The following is an 11,503-nucleotide window of genomic DNA, read 5'->3' as shown; positions in this document are numbered from 1 at the left end:
ATGGACAGGGAGGCCTGGCGTGCTGCGATTCATGGGGTCGCAAAAAGTTGGACACGACTGAGCGACTGAACTGAACTGAACTGAATAGTTTGTACCTCTTACTCTCGTACCCCTGTCTTGCCCCTCCCCTCTTCTTTCTACTCACTGGTCACCACTAGTTTGTTCTCAGTATTTGTGAGTCTACTACTTTTTTGTTATATTCATTGGTTTGTTACTTTTTAGATTCCACATATAAATGATATCATACAGTGTTTGTCTTTGACTTATTTCACTTAGCATAATGTATGGCAGAATTTTTAAATGCCAACTTTGAAATAGAGAAACTCACCTAAACCAGTCCTGTAAGATGTCATCACCTAAAAATATCCCTAGTGGATTATTAGGAGCAGGAAATGAAGCAGAGATAGCAAGTTTACACTGACTTTTAAAAGAGTCACTATGGAGTGTTTATAAGGATCCCACAGATGACTAAAATTAGTTTATTTTGCACAGCATTAGCCACTGCTGACTCAAGATGGTGATACAAGCAGTGTTAAGCTGTGAGCTCACCAGGAAACTCATTCCCTAAAATTATTCTCTGGCAGAGAAAGACCCCTAGTTCACATCAATGGATGGAAGATGAGGTATAAATAGAAACTTGTTATGCCATCACTCAGAAGCTATGTTTTCCAGATCTCTGTTTCTTGAAAATGTAAAAGCCTCCTGATCAGTCTCAGTGCGGGGTGTGTGTGTGCGCGTGTGTGTGTGTGTGTGTACAACATCCTTTTAGTGGTGCAATACAATAATTGGAAAACAGGCTAAGTCATCTGGCAAGGATCATCTACCAACTCACTGAAATTGAAAAGTGAGTTTGGGGATCCTGTAAAGGTCCTATGAACTGATATGTGTAAATGATCAATTAATTCAAAACATGTTCATATTAGGCTGTGTAGGTGTGTGTACTGTTTCTCTATTATGAAAAACAGGTTTTTTAATCTGTTTTTCTGTATATAGTTGACTCTTGAACAACGTGGGGGTTAATGGTGTTGATCTTCCTCACATTCAAAAATCCACGTATAACTTACAGTCAGATATGAAGATGATACCAGTCTAATGGCAGAAAGTGAAGAAACACTAACTTGATGAGGGTGAAAGAGGAGAGTGAAAAAGCTGGCTTGAAACTCAACATTAAAAAAACTACTATCATGGCATTTGGCATCATTTCATGGCAAATAGATGGGGAGTGGAAGCAGTGATAGATTTTATCTCCTTGGGCTCCAAAATCACTGAGGACAGTGGCTACTGCCATGAAATTAAAAGACACTTACTCCTTGGAAGGAAAGCTATCACAAACCTAGACAGTGTATTAAAAAGCAGAGACATCATTTTACCAACAAAGATCTGTCTAGTCAAAGCTATGGTTTTTCCAGTAGTCATGTACAGATGTGAGAGTTGGACCATAAAGAAGGCTGAACACCAAAGAATTGATGCTTTCAAACTTTGATGTTGGAGAAGACTCTTGAGAGTCCCCTGGACTGCAAGGAGATCAAACCAGTCATTCTTAAAGGAAATCAACCCTGAATAGTCACTGGAAGAACTGATGCTAAAGATGAAGCTCAAATACTTTGGCCACGTGATGCAAAGATGACCCTCTTCACATCAGGCTCAGGGTTTTCCAGACGCTGATGCTGGGAAAGATTGAACACAAAAGGAGAAAGGGGTGGCAGAGGATGAGATGGTTGGATAGCATCACTGACTCAATGGGCATGAATTTGAGTAAACTTTGGGAGATAGTGGAGGAAGGAGAAGACTGGTGTGCTGTAGTCCATGTGGTCACAAGGAGTCAGACACAACTTAGCGACTGAACAACAACAAACTTATAGTCACCTGTCTGTATCTGACAGTCTTCTGTATTCTTGGTTTCAACCAACTGCAGATTGTGCAGTACTATAGTATTTATGATTGCAAAAAATATTCACATATAAGTGGACCTTCACAGTGCAAACCCATTGTTCAAAGGTCAGCTGTATTTAAAGGTCAGTTTATCAGAATAAAGCTGCATCCACACTCTACTCAAGTTACTGCTTTGGTTGATTCACTAAGGTAATCAATTTCATAAAGTTAGAAATCATACAAATCAACCATTTAAGTTAAATGGACTAATCAACCCAGTGAAAAAATGGCTGCAGCTCTGTACCATACAATAATCTGTTATGTTCTCTCTTCATAGCTGATATTATATTCCTTTTCACACAGATTTTCTATAGCATTCATTTCAGGACACAGCACATCTTCTTCAGTGTGTGCCAGAGTCATTTGGTTCTGAATTGTTCTATTTCTCTGTAGGTGCCCATTCCCTGCCACTGATAACTTCCCCCATCTGTTTAATTCATTTTCTGGCATATTAAGTACTGGGATTATTTCTTTAGTGACAAAGCCCTCAAACTATGCATCACTGATTTTCTATTTTTGAAGCCCTGGAATTTTCCTTGTTGGGACACTGAGTGCTTTATTTCTAATTAGGCTTTCCTTCTTACTCATATTTGGCTTTGCTTTATCAATAAATTACACAACCAATAATTAGGAACAGGATTCCAGCATGTGCTGCAGACATGATTCCCAGTGAAGGGCGGGAAAGAAGGGACTTTCAAAGGGAGATGGAATTTGGATTGCAATGCAAGCAAGATGACTCTAGGCTTGACAATGAAATGAGAAGTTGTTCATTTTTAAACAACAGCTGGACTCTGACTCAGGTAGAAACCATCCCTTTTTATTGGCTATTTTCTTTAAAAGAGCCTTTATATTATGTGGCAGCTTAGGAAAAGCCATTGGATGTTCTGCTGTAAAGCCAGGACAGAGTAAAATGCTCCAGAAGTGAAGCATCTTCTAAGATTCTGTTCTAATATCTCTACCTCTATGAAATCTTTCCTGATCTCCCCACTGGGAACCATGTCTGCATCCTATCAGCTCCCACAGCACTTTGAGATAATCCAGGTAAGGTAATTAGTCGAGAGCCTGGTATAAAGCAAGCCCTGATTTTTATTGTCCCTGCCTCTTGGTAGTATGTATCACATTCTGCTGGAGGGCATCATCTTATCCTCAGCAGTTACTTATACTTTGCAGGTACTTCTAAGTATGTATTAATATATTGTCAGCCCATCTGAGGTAATTTGGACCCTCAGGCTTGACATTCAGTAGACACTCAATAAGTTCTGGGCTAATGAATGTTCAATGAATTGATATAAACCAAAAAATCCACCACCAAAGTTCAGCCTTTGTGTTCACGGGGTAAACAACAACTAAAAATGTATAAAATGACCTGCTGGTTATTTAAATAATTGACCAACAAGTTTTATCCACACACCTAATATGCAGAGTAAAATAATTATGGCTAATACTTATTAGGCATTTGTTTTGTGATGGGCTTTGTTCTGCTCACTTTACATGTACTCTCTTATTCTCACTGCCATCTATTCTAAAGACAAGGCACTGAGGCACAATTATATGAAATCCTTTGCCCCAGGTCAGTCTTTTACCAAATACTGCATTAAGCTAGAACTGAGCTGGAGTTGCAGACAAGTTTTGGTTTGTTGGTTTATATTGCCCTGCTTTGTGCAAAATGCTAAACCAAGAGCAAATGCCGGAAGCAGTCCAGCCAAGATGCTGTTGCCCAGAGGCTTTATGTCTCTCACAAATATACTTGAGCTCTCCACTTTCCTTTTTGTTGAAGGTGCCCCAGGTAGAGAGGGCGAGAAGGGCCACAAAAGCTGTTAGTTGGCTTGTGAGCACAGAAAACGTTTACTTCAAGACTCAGACTGTATCTTTGTCTCTGCTTTGCTCCATCAGTAAGCACTACCCTGCCACACCTATTCCCACTTTCCTTCTCAGACTCTGATATCTCCCTGCTCTTCTCTTAGCTTTGAATTTTCCACTTCCGTACCTTCCTCCAATTGTCTAGGCCTTACAGGTCAATCAAGATGTAACTTAGATTTGACACCTCTTGCTGGAAGCCCTCCCTGACCATCCCAGACAGGTGTCAGATCCCTACAACTTCCCATGTATCCTCCTATCCTGGCTTATCATTCTACATTATAATTCTTGGTTTGATCATCTCTACTTCTAGACTATGACCTCATCAAGGGTGGGGACCCTGTCTTGTTCCCTGGTTTCTGGAGATCCCACTGTCAATTCTTGCCACATAGGTGCCTCGTCAATATTTGCTGAAAGAACAGATAGGTGACTAAATGAAAGTGTTTCCTCGCGAGTTTATTCCACTCTGAAAGCATTATATAAACCAACCACAGGGCCGCTGTACATTCACACTCAGATGCCTGAGATTGGCTGGAAAGACACAGTTATGAATAACAGGTTAGAGGTATCATTTCTTTGTCCCTATGTATCAGAGAGAAAATATCCTGCTGCTATCCAACTAAATAATCTTTGATGAGGAAAGGAAAGCAAGCCTGAAAAATTTGTGGCTGGAAAAAAACGTTTCAAGCAGCATTTTATTTTTCCTGTCTGTGGGCTTGTTGAATAAATTATGTGTGAGACAAATATGTGATATGGAGATTCAGTGGTAATTACTTGTTCTCAAATGTTTGCTTAACCACGCCTCTCAATCCCACATACAATAGTTTAGCACAGGATTAAATTCTACCCTTTAGGCAGGATTAGCATTTGCAGTTTTGTGTTTCTGTAGTTTAAATGTTTTTATCCCAATATTTATACTTTTCTATTTAGAATAAATGTACTGAGTGTGTGTATGTAGGAAATATAAATAGCATGGGATTTTTATGATTCAACCCATCATCCTTATTGGTTTGTGGATCAATTTTTATAGATATTGATTTTTTAAATTACTTATCTCTAATTAGTTATAGGAACATAGGAAGAATTGCTAGGCCACTTTTTCTTCTAATGAATATAGTATCTTCTCTTTGCCAATAAGCAAAGTCTTTACTTTCATAAAGGAAAAACGTTTCCTTCAACCGTTTTACTCTCAAAATGCAGAGACTTCAAGAGACAATGTTGTTTGACATAATCAGGGAGACAATTTTTCCCTGCGGCCACATATAGCAGGAAAAGGGGAGGGGAGAAGGCATTGATCTAATTAACTGGGGACTCTGTAGACCCCATATTAGTGGTAGTACTAATTTATCCATTCAACATGCAATTAATGTTCACTGTGTGCCTAGAATGTTCTGAAAGCTGCTATTTTCTGACAGTATAAAAAGAATCAGGGCATGGTCTCTGTCATGCCTTTCTCCTCAAGAAACTTACACTGATTTGCATTCCCACCGAGTGAAGTAAGCCAGAAAGAAAAACACCAATACAGTATACTAACGCATATATATGGAATTTAGAAAGATGGTAACAATAACCCTGTGTAGGAGACAGCAAAAGAGACACCGATGTATAGATCAGTCTTATGGACTCTGTGGGAGAGGGAGAGGGTAGGGAGATTTGGGAGAATAGCATTGAAACATGTTTAATATCATGTATGAAACGAGTCGCCAGTCCAGGTTCGATGCACAGTACTGGATGCTTGGGGCTGGTGCACTGGGACGACCCAGAGGGAGGGTAGGGGAGGGAGGAGGGAGGAGGGTTCAGGACGGGGAACGCGGGTATACCTGTGGCGGATTCATTTCGATATTTGGCAAAACTAATACAATATTGTAAAGTTTAAAAATAAAATTAAAAAAAAAAAAAGAAACTTACACTGAAATAGGAGACAGTTGTATAAACAGCTGCCATCAAACAAGACAAGTCTTGGGAGTCTATACAAGGTGCAGCATGGCTTTAAGAGAGGAACTTAAGCTGGCTGGGGAAGTCAGAGACATGGGTTCGCAGGGGAGCAAGCGCCTGAGCTGAGACGTACTGGAGTAGGAGTTTGCCAGGTGGCAGAACTGGTGACTGAGTGATGGGGGAAGCTGCTGTAGACAGAGGAATGAAAATAGTGGGTCCTTGGAATCTATTGGTCTTTATTATCAGTGACACGTGGCCTGTCACAACTCTCAGAGACACAGTAGTGCGAGGCTGGCTCCCTGGGGAAGACTTCAAGCTTGGTGAGGAACTGTTAAGATTGGCCTAGAGAAAGAGAGAGAGAGAGAGTTAGTTTATTTGGCTGCCATTGGGTGGGGAGGCCACAGGAGCTGCCTCAGTGTTGTCAGGCTGAGGAGCAGAGGCAGCAGGACCTGTTCTGCAAACCACTAGATCTGGACTGACTCAGATGTACAGTGTGTGGTCATGGCCACCTACATCAGCCGAGTACAGGTTAGGTTGAGCCTTTCACACAAATTAATTTGAAGGCAGAAAGATGAATTTAGCCCAACATTAGAATATTTTGATGGCATCATGTGTGTGGTCAGTTGCTTCTATCATGTCCAACTCTTTGTGACCCCATGAACCGTAGCCTACCAGGCTCCTCTGTCCATGGGATTTCCCAGGCAAGAATACTGGTATGGTAGCCATTTCCTTCTTCAGGGGATTTTCCCGACCCAGAGATGGAACACACGTCTCTTGCACATCTCCTGCATTGCAGGCAGATTCTTCACCGCTGAGCCACTGGAGCAGCCTTGATGGCATTAGGTGGGATATTTTCAAAATAGAGTTCCATTTCGGGGGAGAGGATATTTGTGTGTGTTAATCTATTAAATAATGGTATTTAACCCTAGAGAAATGGCAACTCACTCCAGTACTCTTGCCTGGAAAATCCCATGGACAGAGGAGCCTCGTAGACTACAGTCCATGGGATCTCAAAGAATCGGACATAACTGAACAATTTCACTTCACTTCAAGTAATTCCACCACTTCCAACAGAGAACCAACTGAGGCGCCTTCATGGTTCTCCATTAGCATTTCCCTTTTTTCTTGAAAAGCAGTACATAAATACCTTCCTTATTCTTTATCTAAAGTAAAAATTGGAGACAAGAAAAATATAAAGAAGAAGGTGATTGTTAATATAAATCTGTGATGTCAGGTCTATTCTTCCAGTAGCCTAAATTTTCTATTTAATTATATATTGACATTTTTCTGTACTTATATCCATCTAAGTACTTAAATCTGTTTCCAAAGCTCTTCAGAATTTCAGAGGGAAATCCTGCTTCAACCACCCTCATCTACTACTGGCCGCTGTGTTCTGTTGATAAGGTCTCTTTGTGCCATGACACAGTTCATTTTGCTATCTGAATTGTTCCCTCTTAGAAATCTATGAATTTCCTTTCCTCCTTCAGAATCTGGCTCAAAACATAATCTCTCTGATCAGTTTAATCCCTACTCCAGTTGCTTCTTTGATTCTTGACAGTCTTTATGAATTATTCAACTTGCATACAGGTTTCTGTTTAAGCCTTCTTAAACATTTTAATGTACATATTTTGGGTCAACATGCAGGATCAGCAAGGGGACTCTAGGAGCTAAGGGATCCATCAACTAACATCCAGCAAGGGAATAGAGATCTCAGTCTTATAACCATGCAGAACTGAAGGAGCAAGGGAAGAGATTCCTTCCTGGACTCTGAAAGAAGGACCCCAGAATTGCCAGGGCATTGGTTTTGGTCCAGTGAGACCCATACCAGACCTACCAAACTATGAGATAATAAATTTGAGTTGTTCTATACCTCTAAAATTGTGGTAATCTGTTATCATGGCAGCAATAGAAAACAAGTATTAGAAACCACAACAAGAAAGTTGTAGAGGAATGGGAACTCAAACTCAGGTGATCTGACTCCAGAATATCTGTACAGCTAAGTCACTCTTTATTAGCCAGCTCATGCTGATGGGCATTTAGACTGCTTTCAGTGTATGGTATTTCAGACAATGGAACAGGAGCTTTCCTTATGTCTATATCTTAATATGCTTTAGTTAGAATTTTTACAGGAAAATTTCCTAGAAGTGAAATAATTGGGTCAGAGGAGAATCATATCAAGTATTTTTTATAAATACTGCCAAACTGCCTTGCAAAATGTTCCCAATGAAGCTCTTAGACTAGAACTGAAATCAGCAGGAAAAGAATTAAGAAAAAGTATGGATGGATATGGCTCATTGGTGACAATTTCAGCGAAGCAAAGGACCGAAATGATCATGTAACTGCAAGTGCCTTTCTCCTTCATTTTAACTGGAGGACTTGCAGACATCTGTTCCAGGAGATTTCCTCCGGCTTTAACTTTTCTCTATGCATTGTGGACAGATTCATTTTGTGCTTTTACTTCTGAGTCTTGCTTTTTGGCCTTTGAGGCAATAGTGACTGACAAAAATAAATAGCCTTTTCAGTAAGGATCTCTTGTGCTGCACATCCATTCTAAATTCTCTATTACTTCAACTGAAGCTAGATTTTCCCATGTGCACAATAGGTACTTTAAAATACTAATAGCATTTCATTAATTTTGAATGATAGTCTTCCCAGCAGGCCCCTGGAACTCAACTTATGGAAGAAATCACTGGTTAAAGAAAATTAACAGAGCAACCAGCTCAAGTGCACAGGCTCTGTGACTAGCTGGCATTTTATTGGAGTCACCAAAGCAGGCCCCATAAGATTTAACGGCCAGTTCCTCACATGATTCTACATCAAAACAACCTCTTCACGTTAAGGAATCCCAGGCTCTGAAAGACAAGGAGTCTTTCTTGCTGGAAACAACTTTTACTTTCCTTGGGCATCTTAACTCCACTTTTTGTCTGGAAAGTGGTCTCCTTCGCTTCTAGTTTGCACTAATGCTTTCGTTGTGCTTGTAGATCTGATAGCATCCTCTTTTTTCCCCAGACTCTTTCTTTGCTCTAGAACTTTACTGCTTTGGAGATTTTGGCTTTCTCCCTATGCTGTGGTTTTTCTTATTTAGAGTTATGAAATCTTTGATTCAATTGTTCTCCTCATTTTTCTCTTTTTTGCTCAACTGCTAAATCCTGGGACATTGTATATAAGCATCTTCATGGCTGTGAAATGGAAAGATGTCTAACTAATGACGTTTGTTTGCTTTTTAATTTATTTTTGCTTCATTTTACCTAGGAAAACAGGCTGGAAATTTTGATTAATTTTCAGGTATTATAATGAATAATAGCACCTCCTATTTATTGAATAGGCTTCCCTGATAGCTCAGATGGTAAAGAATCTGCTGCAATGGAGAAGATCGGGTTCGATCCCTGGGTTGGGACCATTTATCCTGTACCTGATACTATTCTTTTTTTTTTTTAAATGCTTTAGCTTAAAGTCTTCAGGGCCTTTGTGAGGTAGGTGCTACTGTTACCCCATTCTACTGTTGAGGAAATTGAGGCTTTAAGAAGTTAGACAGTCTGATCCAGGCTGTGTAATAGTAAATGATAAAGCTGTGGTTGAAACACAAGCTTGTTTAACCAGTCTGTACCCTTAACCACTATACCAGAATGTTCTTTGGCATTTCAAAATCGTGTAAGCAATACTTCCAAGAACATTTTTAACAGAAAAAAATTAAACACAGAGTTACTTAGTTGTGGTGAAGTAGAAAGAACACTGGGATAGGAGTCAAAGAGGGAGTCTCAGCTGTGTCCTTAACTAGCTGAGCAAGTCCCCAGGCAAATCCGTTCACCAGCCCCTCCCTTATCCTTTATTCCCCTATCTGTAAAACTGCCAATCTTCTAGCATTCTTAAAAAAAAAACAAAAAAACTTCATTTCCTCTTCTTTAATTTTTTATATACTAAGATAATTGAAATCTGCCACTCCTATATCATTTGTGACAGTTAAGGCCGGTATCAAATGAGTCAGTCAGGACAGAGCTACTTGTCCTGAAAAAGGAAGAAAAAAGCAATGATTAAATGCCACCACCTCCTCCCCCGGCAGAGAGCAAGCTAAGCATAATGACTCAAGTTCAAAGCCTAGAAAATCTTGGCGGAAACCAGATGGATATATTCTTCTGTCTCTAATTTTCTCTGTGTATATTCATCTTTGACCTTAGAAATCTGGATGAATGTATGGCTCATCATTTAATCATCATCTCAAATTTGCTCAAGCCATTATGTAGCAATAATGCTACCAAATTGTCTTTGTCCAGTCAGAAACATGACTGTATTTGGAGATGGGTCCTTTAAAGAGGTAATTAAGATAAAATGAGGTCATGTTGGTGGGTCCTAACCCAATATGATTGGTGTCCTTATAAAAGAAATTAAGACACAGAAACAGATGGAAAGATGGCTATGTGAGGACACAGAGAGAAGGTAAACATCAGCAAACCAAGAAGAGAGATCTCAAGAGAAAACAAACCTGCTTGATCTTGGACTTCTAGACTCCAGGATTGTGAGAAAATAAATTTCTGTTGCTTAAGCCAATGAACCTTTGGTCCTTTGTTATGGCAGCCCTCAAAAATTAATACACCATGTTTTAAATCCAGGGTTGTTTTTAGTTTTTTTTTTTATTATTACTTCTTAGAAAATCTTTACCTCCATTTTTAATTTTCTTTCCTCTTTGAGCTAAATTTTCTTGCCCTAATAAGTCATACTGTGGTGTCAAGCTTCATCCATGTACTGGAGTACAGGAGTTTCATAGATGTTAACAGTGTTTGAAGAACACCCAATGTTAGTGAATCTTGACTGGTACTTTTAATATAGCTTACATTTCTATATCTATGTAAAATCCTTGTTTTGTCACTGCCTCATCTGTGGGTGTAAGTTCTTAAATAATTTTATAGCTAATAAAATAAAACACTGAGCCATATAAAATTGAGGTCTCATCCCTTACCAATACACTATGAATATGTCTTCTTTTTCTTACTTCCTATCTTTATAACATGGCCACAGCAGTCCCTCTCAACCAGGTTCGTGTTTTCAAGCTAAAAACATAGGAAGTCATTCTTAACCTTTTCCTTGTCTCATATATCCATCTCATTACTCAGTTCTGTTCATTCTCCCTTTAATACAATTATCTAATAGAAAAAGACTTGTAATATTAATCTACAATATTAAATTTGAATTACGAATATCAATATGGACTAATGACTTAAAAATATCAATATGGACTAATATATTAAACATATCTACCTATCTCTTCTGGCTTCAGGAGAAGGCAATGGCACTCCACTCCAGTACTCTTGCCTGGAAAATCCCATGGACAGGGGAGCCTGGTGCGCTGCAGTCCATGGGGTCGCTGGGAGTCGGACACAACTGAGCGACTTCACTTTTGCTTTTCACTTTGATGCATTGGAGAGGGAAATGGCAACCCACTCCAGTGTTCTTGCCTGGAGAATCCCAGGGACTCGGGAGCCTGGTGGGCTGCCGTCTATGGGGTCACACAGAGTCGGACACGACTGATGCGACTTAGCAGCAGCAATTCTGGCTTCATCCACTGAAAGAACGTAAAAGCTATGATATCCCCTTCCCAATAAGCACATCCAGAATCCAGATTTTGGTTTCAATTCATCATTACCTACTAAAAGAATAGTGGTCTTTGGAGAAATAGCTGATTCTAGGTGTTGAGCAGGAAACCACAAGGTGAGTTTAGGATATCTTGTGTCAGAAACCACAGAAGGGCTCAGTGATTTATAGGGGCATGTTAAAAGGACCCAGG

Source organism: Bison bison, unplaced genomic scaffold (genome assembly GCF_000754665.1).
Source record: "Bison bison bison isolate TAMUID 2011002044 unplaced genomic scaffold, Bison_UMD1.0 scf7180017864466, whole genome shotgun sequence".
Classification (NCBI taxonomy): Eukaryota; Metazoa; Chordata; class Mammalia; order Artiodactyla; family Bovidae; genus Bison; species Bison bison.
This window is presented reverse-complemented; position numbering follows the sequence as displayed.